The 11,121-nt window shown below is 37.9% G+C and overlaps 1 protein-coding gene across 6 annotated transcripts in view; it reads right to left on the reverse strand.

Annotated features, from left to right (window-relative positions):
- LOC104022190 (transcription factor RFX3-like) overlaps window positions 1–10,582 on the reverse strand; it is a 150,457-nt gene extending 139,875 nt beyond the window's left edge. For 5 of the 6 annotated variants that reach the window (XM_087770933.1, XM_087770932.1, XM_087770931.1 and 2 more), the window contains exon 1: window positions 10,379–10,582. The gene's annotated coding sequence lies outside the window, so the exon portion shown is untranslated. Of the gene's footprint in view, window positions 1–128; window positions 217–10,378 lie in introns of all 6 variants that reach the window. The other variant, XM_087770930.1, reaches the window with a different exon arrangement.
- Between the last annotated feature and the right edge of the window lie 539 nt (window positions 10,583–11,121).

The following is an 11,121-nucleotide window of genomic DNA, read 5'->3' on the forward strand; positions in this document are numbered from 1 at the left end:
GCCTGTGGAAAGCCCACACTGGAGCAGATTCTCCTGACAGGAACTGCAGCCCATGGAGAGGACACACACTGGAGCAGGGGAGAAGTGTGAGGAAGAAGGGGCAGCAGGGAGGAACTGTTATTACTTACCATAACCCCCCTGTTCCCCATGCCCCCTTGTGCTGCTGGGGGGGAGGCAGGACGGGACATGACAGGGGAGTTGGGAATGAAGTTGAGCCTGGGGAAAAAAAGGGGGGGGGAAAGGTGTTGTTTTGTCTTTGTTTCTCTCTATCTAAATCAATTGTAATTGGCAATAAATTAACTTAATTTTCCCCAAGTCGATCTCCCTGTCTTTATCTCAACCCACAAGCTTTTTCATCTTATTTTCTCCCCCATCCTGTTAAGGAGGGGGAGTAAGAGAACAGCTGGATGGGGGTCGGAGCCAGCCAAAGTTAACCCACTACAGACACAATACCAAAAATAAAAAAAAAAAAAGCAAACACGTTATAACTCTCTTTACATATAGTTGGTTCTTCTGATCTGTTTTTAGACATCGTCTTAAATCTCCACCTTTCATTTTGCTTTTATGTCATAAAATAAAGCTTTATGACATGCAAGGCATTCTTTTAGATGAATTTCTATCACTAGCCCTCTACTGAGGGCACATGAAGTAATGAAATATCCTCATTACATTTAACAAAGCACAGTTTACCATTGATGGAGCCAAGGGGAGGCACAACTCTTACCCATGCTCAAAAAGCATTTGCACGATTGGTGGTTGCTGCCAGATGACCTGGCCATCAAGTGTACCTGGCAGCCCACCAGAGCCATGGCATCACTTATGATCCTGTGCTTGCTAACGGTGATTGGGTGAGTCGCCATATGGGCATGTCGTTGCTCATCTTTCTTACTACCTCAATAAAGCTTTGTTTTATAATGTGTTGTCAGACTCCATTAGCGTTCAGACCACAGGGGGTTGCACGGGAGGCCTTTGTGAAGAAAGATCAGGGGCTGCCCCTGTGCCTAACAGAGGTGGTCCTGGCAAGATCCATAATGGACCCACCACTGGCCAAAGCTGAGCCAATCAGCAAAGCTGATAGCGCCTCTGTGATAACATATTTAAGAAAGGGTAAAAATGCTGCGCAGCAGAGTGAGAGAGAGGAGGTGTGGGGGAAGTGTGAGAAACAATCCTGCAGACACCAAGGTCAGTGAAGGAGGAGGGGGAGGAGGTACACCAGAGCAGAGATTCCTCTGCAGCCCATGGTGAAGACCATGCTGGAACAGGGGACACACACTTGTACTGGTTTTGGCTGGGATGGAGTTAATTTTCTTCATAGCAACTTGTATAGTGCTGTGCTTTGGATTTGTGACTAAAACAGCATAACACACTGGTGTTTTAGCTATTGCTGAACAGTGCTTACTCAGCATCAAGGCCTTCTCTGTTTCTCACACTGCTCCACCAGTGAGTAGGCTGGAGGTGCACAAGAAGTTGGGAGGGGACACAGCCAGGACAGCTGACCCCAACTGACCAAAGGAATATTCCATACTATAGGATGTTGTGCTCAGCAATAAAAGCTGGGGGAAAGGAGGAGGAGGGGGAAGGGGCATTCAGAGTTACGGCGTTTATCTTCTCAAGTAACCATTACCCATGCTGAGGCTCTGCTTTGCTGGAAATGGCTAAACATCTGCCCGCCAACAGGAAGTAGTGAATGAATTCCTTATTTTGCTTTGCTTGCGTGTGCAGCTTTGCTTTACCCATTAAGTTGTGTTTATCTTAGCCACAAGTTTTCTCACTGTTGCTCTTCTAATTTTCTCCCTCATCCCACTGTAGGGGTAGTGAGTGAGCAACTGTGTGGTACTTAGCTGCCTACCAGGGTTAACCCACAACAGCAGTCCTTTCCTGAAGGACTGTAGCCCATGGGAAGGACCCACGCTGGAGCACAGGAAAAGTGTGAGGAGGAAGGAGCAGCAGAGAGTAACTGTTACGAACTAACTGCAACCCCCCCATTCCCCATCCCACCTGCATCGCTAGGGATGGGGGGAGGAGGTAGAGGAGTTGGGAATGAAGCAGTGAATTTGAGCCTGGGAAAAGTGGGGAAGGGAGGAGATGTTTTATTTTTTGTCTTTGTTTCTCACCATCCAAATCTATTTTTTAATTGACAGTATATTAAATTAATTTTCCAAGTTGAGTCTGTTTTGCCTGTGATGGTAATTGATAAGTGATCTCCCTGTCTTTATCTTGACACACAAGCTTTTCCATCTTATTTTCTCCCCCTGTCCTATTGAGGAGGGGGAGCGAGATAGCAGCTGGGTGGGCATCTGGCCAAGGTCAACCCACCACAACATAATTTAGTTAAACATTCATAGAGCAGTCATCATAATAAGTTAGTTCTGGATGCAGTGGAAACATTAACCTGCAAACCCAGTTACTCAGGTTTGTCGTATAAGAGTTGTAGTAGGGAATGGCTATTCTAGAAGAAGATAGTTTATAAGAAGATAAGTATATATACAATATACGACAAATCAGCTACTTGGGAGAAGGTGGAGGGGGGAGTTGTATGAAGATAATGAAGACTGTTCTGGAAAATAAATTAAATCCTTACAGAAACACAAAGTAATCTGCATGGTTTGAGAATACATACTTACCATCAGTTTTTATAAGGGAAGACATATGAAAACTCCCAAATCTCCTCTGAAAAGGTCACTACTATAAGTAAAAGTTATTTGTTGCTTGTATAGTAAAACCACCTTTAAAAAATTATGGGCTATGAATATGAACAGCTACACTATAAAAGGCATTTTCTATAGTTTGTCTTTTTTAAATTTCTGCTTTCTACTTACTTTCCATTACTAAAAAAAAAAAAATTAAAAAATCAGATTTTAACCTCCAAATTGCAAACCTTCAATTTCTGAGTCTCAGATCTTCTCTCTTCCATCTTTGCTTCATAATATTTCCTCTAAACTCTCCAGTTTTAGTGGTAGTTGCTAGTTTACTACACTACCTCCTTATTGCAAAAATAACTGAATTGATAGTCTAATGACATCATACTAATTCAGAAGGTTGTTCATACAAGTGCTTAACTCCCACTTAAATTAACCAAATTCACATGCTTAAAACTAAGTGCTTGCTTAACAACTTCCCTAAAGATAGGCCTAAATACATGCTTCAAATATGCTTTATAAATGCTTTTAAGTCCCCAGTTTAGAAAAATATGCCACATAAATATGATTATTCAAATATAAACATAAACATTTGTTTTACTGAATATATCATCTTCACCTACTAATATGCTTTGTAGTGAGAATTCTGATGTTAGTGATATCGCAGAAGAACACATTCTGAAATGGACTATTTGAGCCGGAAGATACTATTCACATAGTCTGACTCAAGAGACCCATTTAACAAAGACTTTTTCAGAATGCAACACTAAAACATTCCAAGTCAAATGAGTAACATTAGTTTATATTTCCACATAATGTTCTTGTTCTATGCTATGAAGGTAGAACTTATCACTTTTATTAATTGAAACTGTATGTTTTAAGCTGTTAGGACAGCTCTCTGCTATTCAGAAAAAAATCATGCTATTTTAATGAAATATAACACGTCACAGAGAACTAAATTGAGCTTTTTATTATAGTTTTTGGCCTTTAGCAGAACTACACTTTAACTGTTCTAAAAGCAGACACAAGAAATGAACAAGGGTATTAATCTAATTTAGACTTTTAGATTTTACTAGTGTTTAAAAAGAAACAAACAAAAAAAAAAACCCACAATGTTCTAGTTCTTAAGTCAGTCAGCCAGGTGAGAAATTTTAAATTTTAATGTAGTTGTACAAAGTAATGCATTTTACTATTTGTGAGAGAATTTCTGTGTCTTATTCCATCTCCATACCACCTACCTGCCCACATATTTTCTACCTTTTTCACACTTTTAACACAAAGGATTTGAAAAGGTAACACACTGACAGACTGGTATGACAGTAAATTTGTCCATCGGTCAGTTTTATACAAATCTTCACAAGAATTTCAAACACCTTGTTGAAAAAGGTTAGAGTTTGATTTAAAATAGCCAATTTTCTTGTGTTTAGCAAATAATTAAAAAAAAAAATCAATGTAGGATTTTATATCATCATTCATCTCCAAAAAAGTTAGAAAAATTGCCTCAGAATATTTTTTAGCTGAACCAAGAGAAGACAACAGAAAAAAAATAATGAAACACTGATCATGTATATTTTGGAACATAAAAACTGTCTAAATGAGATTAGCTGATACTGCAAGCTTCACATAGACACAAGAACCCCTAAAGTAGGCAGTTATGGAATAACCTCTTCAGGGGAGGTCTCTTTCTAACTCCATTAGTTTGACTTATACCACAAAGTAAAAGAATTTTGATTCCTTCAAAAAACATTTGTTTGTTTACTTGTTTAGCTGATGACTTTTAGGAAGCCCTACAATGGATTAATTTACAAGAGAAGTTAAAATTTACAAATCACCTTAAGCAAGCATTAAACGTCTTCCTTACTTAATGCTCCATGTAATGATTTATTTTCTGTTTTGTCTCATAGTACTAAGCTAAAAAAACGGAAATTAGCTAAAAAAAAAAAAACAACAAAAAACAAAAAAACAAAGCAAAACAAAAACAACACACACACACCAAAACATTACAGCCACTCTCATTCTAAACAGCTTTATTAGTTTTGGTACCAGAAGCATTCTGAAGTACCTTTGTTTTACAAGGGGCTTCCTATTTTTGAGGGACAAAAAGTTCCTTAAATTCAAACTAGTTTATTATGAAAAGAAAACCATGACAACTGTTTGTACTCTTGCTTTATTATTATATCCGACATGATTGCTCTTAGAAATTCAATCTACTACTGTTGCTAGGAGTCAGTTGCTGTGCAACCTAAAAGGTATGTGGTGCAAGTTAAGAAGCATTAATAAATCTGTAGGCCTCCTTATACATTTCTGACCAATTTGCTTAAAGAGCTTAAAACTCTTCTCAAATAGTCACCACACACCTCCAGGTATCTTTTTTTAAAAGGGTTCTACTAACAGATTTTAACAATTGCACTGGTCTTTGGCTGGGATAGAATTAATTTTCTTCATAGCAGCTGGTATGGTTCTGTGTTTTGGATTTATGACTAAAACAGTGTTGATAGCACATCCATGTTTTAGCTATTGCTGAACAGTGCTTACGCAGCATCAAGGCCTTCTCTGTTTCTCACACTACCCTTCCAGCAAGTAGACTGGGGGTGCTCAAGAATTTGTAAGGGGACACAGCCAGGACAGCTGACCCCAACTGACCAAAGGGTTATTCCATACCATAGGATGTCATGCTCAGCAATAAAAGCTGGGGGGAGGAAGGGGGGAATGTTCGGAGTTATAGTACTTGTCTTCCCAAGGAACCATTACGCGTGATGAAGCCCTGCTTTCCTGGGAATGGCTAAACATCTGCCTGCAGATGGGAGGTAGTGAATGAACTCCTTATTTTACTTTGCTTGTACACACAAGCAAATATTTAATAAATATTAAAGCTGAAAAACTAAAGCAGTACATATTATCTTCACTGCATTCTAACTAAAAGCAAACAACAAAGTTTTCCTCTAATTTGTCATTTAGGAGGACAATTAAAAATCTTAAACACCAAGAAACCTCAAATTTAATGTTTCAACAGCTAAAACACCTGCACAACATGCTCTGTAGAGATACTTTATTTTATGCTCCCAAAGAACAACATATCAAGTTCTATATTTTGGACGATAAATTAACAACCTAAAAAAACACCTTAAAAATGGCAGCATGATGCTTCATATTCACTTTTTATATCTACATATGCTCAATGGATCTTCAAGTTGACTCTAAGATGCTTTTGTCAAACTGTGTTCTTCTGGTTTTGCTCATTATTTTCAATCATAAAGATTCTGCAGGCCGAATTAGATATCTACAAATATCTCTACAGGATCAGTGTTTTCAATAATATTTTAGCAAATCCACTGGAGAAGAGCTAAGAAATAGCATGTAGAAGTGAACGATATGGCTTTTCTCCTATAAGTTGTTCTATAGTAGCACGATTAATGACATCTATAGAAAATAGGAAATCTGGCTTATGCCTTTTGCTCTTTAAATGTATCCATATTACAATAGATGGAGTATAGGGTGTGGATGTTTACTGATTGGCCAGCTGTCTATTGACAAATGGAATATATAACACCTGAGCACCAACTGCCTTTTCTTCAATAGTAGCATAAATTTAGTCTTACCTTTCCCCAGATAATTATTCTGATGAAATTTATGTTTTTGAAACCTCTACCCCTCTTTGAAATAAGATGGAACGCAGTATCACAGAAACTATTTCCTTCGGAATACAAGAATAAAAAGATGCCTCGAAAGTTATCGGAAAGGCTGAGATAACTAGTCTGTACAATACCCAGTTTGTGCACATCAAAACATTTCATACAACTTGGTCGAGGTTTTCTACAGGGACCTCAAAAAAGAGTAACAAAATGAAGACTGCACTGAAAGCAAAAAGTCGAGGGGGGGGGGGGGGGGGAAGCAAATTTCTTCCTAAGAGAATGAGAACTGATTTGTAACTGGTATTTTGTTTCTTCTCCAGAATTCATAAGCTTGCAATGTTTTTTTTCTAAAGCAAAACCAAACCTTCTTTTTTTTTTTGCCTACATGAGGATAATGGGATTATAAGACAAACCATAAAGAGAAGTTGCCTCATCTCCTGCACTTTTAGGATTTAGCCTTGTAAAGAACACAGTAGCAACTTGGAGTCCAGAATCAAGCACCCATTTCCATCAACACAGGCAAAAAGATAAACAGAGACTTAATAAGTACAGTAATTGCTACTTTTAATTACTTTCAAGGACAGATCTCTGCAACATTAAAAACTACCCTATTGATTGTGATTTCAAAGGTGATGGAAAACAGCTTGGAAAACAGTCTAAAATTATTATATCTACACAGCTACAGTTAAAGACATCTAGATATACTGTAAAAATAGTTGTACTTAAAAACTAACGATTATCTGAACTACATTTTACAGTCCTGATTTTTGTTAGATCTAGTTTCTACTGAGAGCAAGTGTTTTCCTCTGTGTTGCTCAAGGATGTACTTAGAGACAGGAAGGACTTTAGCAAAGAGCAGTTGCAATGCTGTCCAACTTCAGCTGTTCCATAAGTAACCCTTTATTAGTACCACAAGATAGTCCCTTGAATGTAAAGTAAATTAAACTTCTGCAGACATATAGGTTTGTTTATACAAAACAGGATAGAGCCTAAATCTGTTAAGTTTAGTGAGACAGCTTGGTTGAATAAGTTTTCCTCACATGAAGAAATTCAACCAGAACCAGGCCCTACTGAGATTAAACCAGCACTCCCCCCTCCACTATTATGGAGTATCTCCCTCATCTGCGAGACTAGCACACTTCTACAGTACAAATTGTCCAAGTTCAATGCTCCCTTTAAGTCTTTTCCACTCAAATTCCTTCTCCTTCCCTCACTCCTCAGCATCAGACTTTTAAGTACTTGATGCAAGTATGTAGAGCAGGCTTTGACACATATGCAGATGCTCATTTTCTCTAAACAGCTGTTTCACCTGTACACGATAAAGATCTACCTGAAGTGAAATGGATATTGCCATCTACACTTAAGATTTTTGAACATTTTCCAGCATAAACATGTTTTCATTTTGGTGTATCTTTACTAAATTTATTCTTTTTCCGGCTGGGCATAGTGTCAATCACCCAGAACTCTCAGGAAAATTAACTTCTCTGCAATTCCAAGAATAGGGCATGTTAAAAAAAAAAAAAAAAAAGCTCAATCACCTGTATTTAAATGTATACATAGATACATATATATAAAATATATAACATATATATATTTTAACATAGATACTAAAAAAAAAAATAAAAACAGCTACTCCAATACTAAGTTTTAGTAAATCCCTGATTTTTTTTTAAGGTAAATTTAATGTGGTAAAGGGTTATCACACCAACAGAGATGTCAAGCCAGGCACAGCAGCACTACTATATCACAAAGGGGACAGGCTTTAATGTGTTCTGCAAAAATCTAAGCAGATATCAACTGAGCATGCTTACAGATAATTTCTAAATTATCTAAAAAAATAATTTAAAAACTTCCTCAGATTCTTCTACTTGACAAAAAGGCAAGTTCCTCAACACGATTATTTTCACAATATGTTTGAAGATGTTTTAACCAATCTTCAGGTTGCTGGTGTGAAAAATAGATCCTGAACTGCTGAATAAGCATTCTTTCTAGTAATTTGCAATTGGCTGAAGGAGTCTTCTTCAAAATAAATTTTAAATGTCAATTTTGTGTATATTGAGATGAAGCAGGTAACTTTTACACCCCAAAAGAAAACAGATTAACAAAAGAGTAACTGCAGGCTATCCCTGCAGCTCAGCTGGATATACTTCAGAGATGTCTGATATACAATGCTTCCCAGCCTTGCCACATCCCACTACCTCAAGTAAACTGTGAAACATTAAACCATGTGGAAGCAAAGCATCTAACAAGGAAAAGGAAAGAACAGTGGATAGGAAACAATTCACCAAAAAGGAACCATATTGAGGAGATGAATAAAGATTGAAACTGAGTGCCAGAAAATACAGAAAACAGAATTATAAAATGTAAACGAACAGACAAAACTATCGGCAATAATAAAAAAAGCAAAGTAGGACTAAAACATAAATTGCAAAAGCAAAGAAAATGTTGACACAAAAGATTTAAAGACTGACATTTAGTTTAACTTCTTATCTAGAAACAAAACGAGCAAAATGTTCCAAGGATGTTCTTTAGCTTCCCCCATTATCTGAATTCCAAATATCCCTTTAAAAATCTAGCAGTTTGTCTTCCATTTCACAGGCTTGTATCTGCATATTGGTAAACAGTAATTCTAAAGAAATTAATCATTATTTTCCTAATACAATATTACTTTATAGTTAGCCCAAAATTAGGTTTAATTCAAAAGGACTGATAATGTGAAAAATATCCCTGTTTTATGCCATGTAAGTATGGGTGTAAGAGGCAACTAAAACATTTCATCATGGCGCTAAATGTTAGAGAAACTAGAGTAAATCCAAGTAAAGCAATTATACAGGAAATACACATGGGATTTCTGTTAAGAATCAGTGAAGAAAAAACACTGGCTAAGGGGTTATGAAGAACTAGATAGTTACACGGTATCAGTGTTTTTCTTCTTTTCAGTTAATTTAAAAATAGATTAAAACCCACAGTAGATACATTCTGTCATTTTTTTTCTACATAGCACTTTTATTAGGTAGCAGAAAGACACTATGTTCATAAGAAAGATAGCACGTACATTTTTTGTAATAAGAGGTGCACTTCCTAACACAGTATAACCTAGGATTAATAGACTATGAAACTATTTTAGAACATCTACTGAGATAATACAATTCGATACAGAAAACCATATGGATCAACAACACGGCATGGTTGGACCACCTTAATTAAGAAAGCATACCCAGATAGATGGTTCTTATTCCTATGGAACTATACATTAAATACTTCTTTAGCTCTTCAGAAACAAATGTGTTTCTAAGAAAGTAAGACAAACACACAGCATTGTGTGCTCTAAATACGCATGACTCCTTTGAGTTTACTGAAAACTTAGTGGTTTCTATACTAGCAGGTTAAATTCTACAAGTAGTATAAACTAGAGAATTCAAAAAGGCTCTGAATCAGTGCATAGAAAAAAAATACAATCAAATATTCCATGTAAAACAAATATATTTTTAAAATAAAATGAAAGTGTTAGTTGATGAGAACAGAAAGTTGGGAATTCAGAAGTGCAGCCATAAAATTAAATTATAAAATTAAATTACACCTGCAACCAGATAGCTTGGTTTATGGAAATGACAGCTAATCACACTGAAGGATTTTATATAGTACCAATTAGCCCTTCAACCTCTACTATTAACTACTAATCACACCTTGAAGACAGTTTTAAAGGATCTCTAATCCCTCTGCTGTGTTACCCACTGGCCTTCCCTATTGATATACAAGATACTTTGGAACATTACAAGTACTGCAGCATGTCAGATAACAACTTCCAATAAAAAAAGATAAATACCCTTCATAATAAACAACCACAGAGCAATTTACATCATTTTTTCCCCTTTGGAAATTATGTCTCTTCCCATATTATAAAATGGGAGGAAAGAAAGGCTGAGAAAGAGAAAGCGCTCGAGGTTTCTCCCTCCCCCCTCCCCCTCAATCAATAGTGAAGCCCAATGGAGTAGTCCCAGCCTGGATGCTGCAAGGAGGGAGGAAGTAAAGGTTGGGATGGAGGGGGAGGAGAAGAAAGGGATAGAAAGGCGGGATTGCAAGCGTGTACAGAACAGATACATTCACCTGAACTGTGGAAAGCTGTGGTGGTGTTCTTGCTGGTGGTGGCTATTGTAGGTGACGATGAGGAAGGAGATGGAAAGCAGCGGAAGAGCGGTTGTTGTTGATAAGTAACAGTCACCAAGACTACGGTGACTATGGCGCTCGATTCACAAGGCAACAGTTGCTATAACTCACAAAAGAGAGAGAGCAAGCGAGAGAGGAGGAAGCAGTGGCCCAGCCGAAGAGACCCGGAAGAGGCAGGGCCTTCCGTATGACGGACAGTTTCTAGGGCCGGAGGGGAGGGGGATCCGTTTCCTCAAGGGGGAAAGAAAAGAAGGTTGGGAGGGACGTATTAACTCCTCCACCTCGCTAAGGGTGTGCGAGGGCGCATTCTATCCCCAACAAGCAAAGTGGCAGTAGTATGACAATGGACTATCCATGGATGTAAGATCACACTACATCGGAGCGGGCAGGGAGGGAACCTGTAGTGGTGGCTGATTGTTCAAATGGATAGCAACCGCCAGGCCGAAACCCGAGTGGGAGGGAGAAGGAGGGGGTGTGGTCATATCTGCATATCTGTCTCCTGCGTGGATCACGATCACCGACATCCTGACGTCACATCCGATTAGCGACTAAGATAAAGGGGGGGTTTGTGCAGGGATCTCCGTTCAGTGGTTTGCTTTGCTTTTCCACCCTGCTTGCTTCCTGCTACTTGGAAGCAGTTTGGAGTGAACAGGAAGTTTTGCTTTGTGCTTATTGCTTGTTAC

Source organism: Nipponia nippon, unplaced genomic scaffold (genome assembly GCF_047370975.1).
Source record: "Nipponia nippon isolate SJK-2023a ecotype South Korea unplaced genomic scaffold, ASM4737097v1 scaffold_34, whole genome shotgun sequence".
Lineage (NCBI taxonomy): Eukaryota > Metazoa > Chordata > Aves > Pelecaniformes > Threskiornithidae > Nipponia > Nipponia nippon.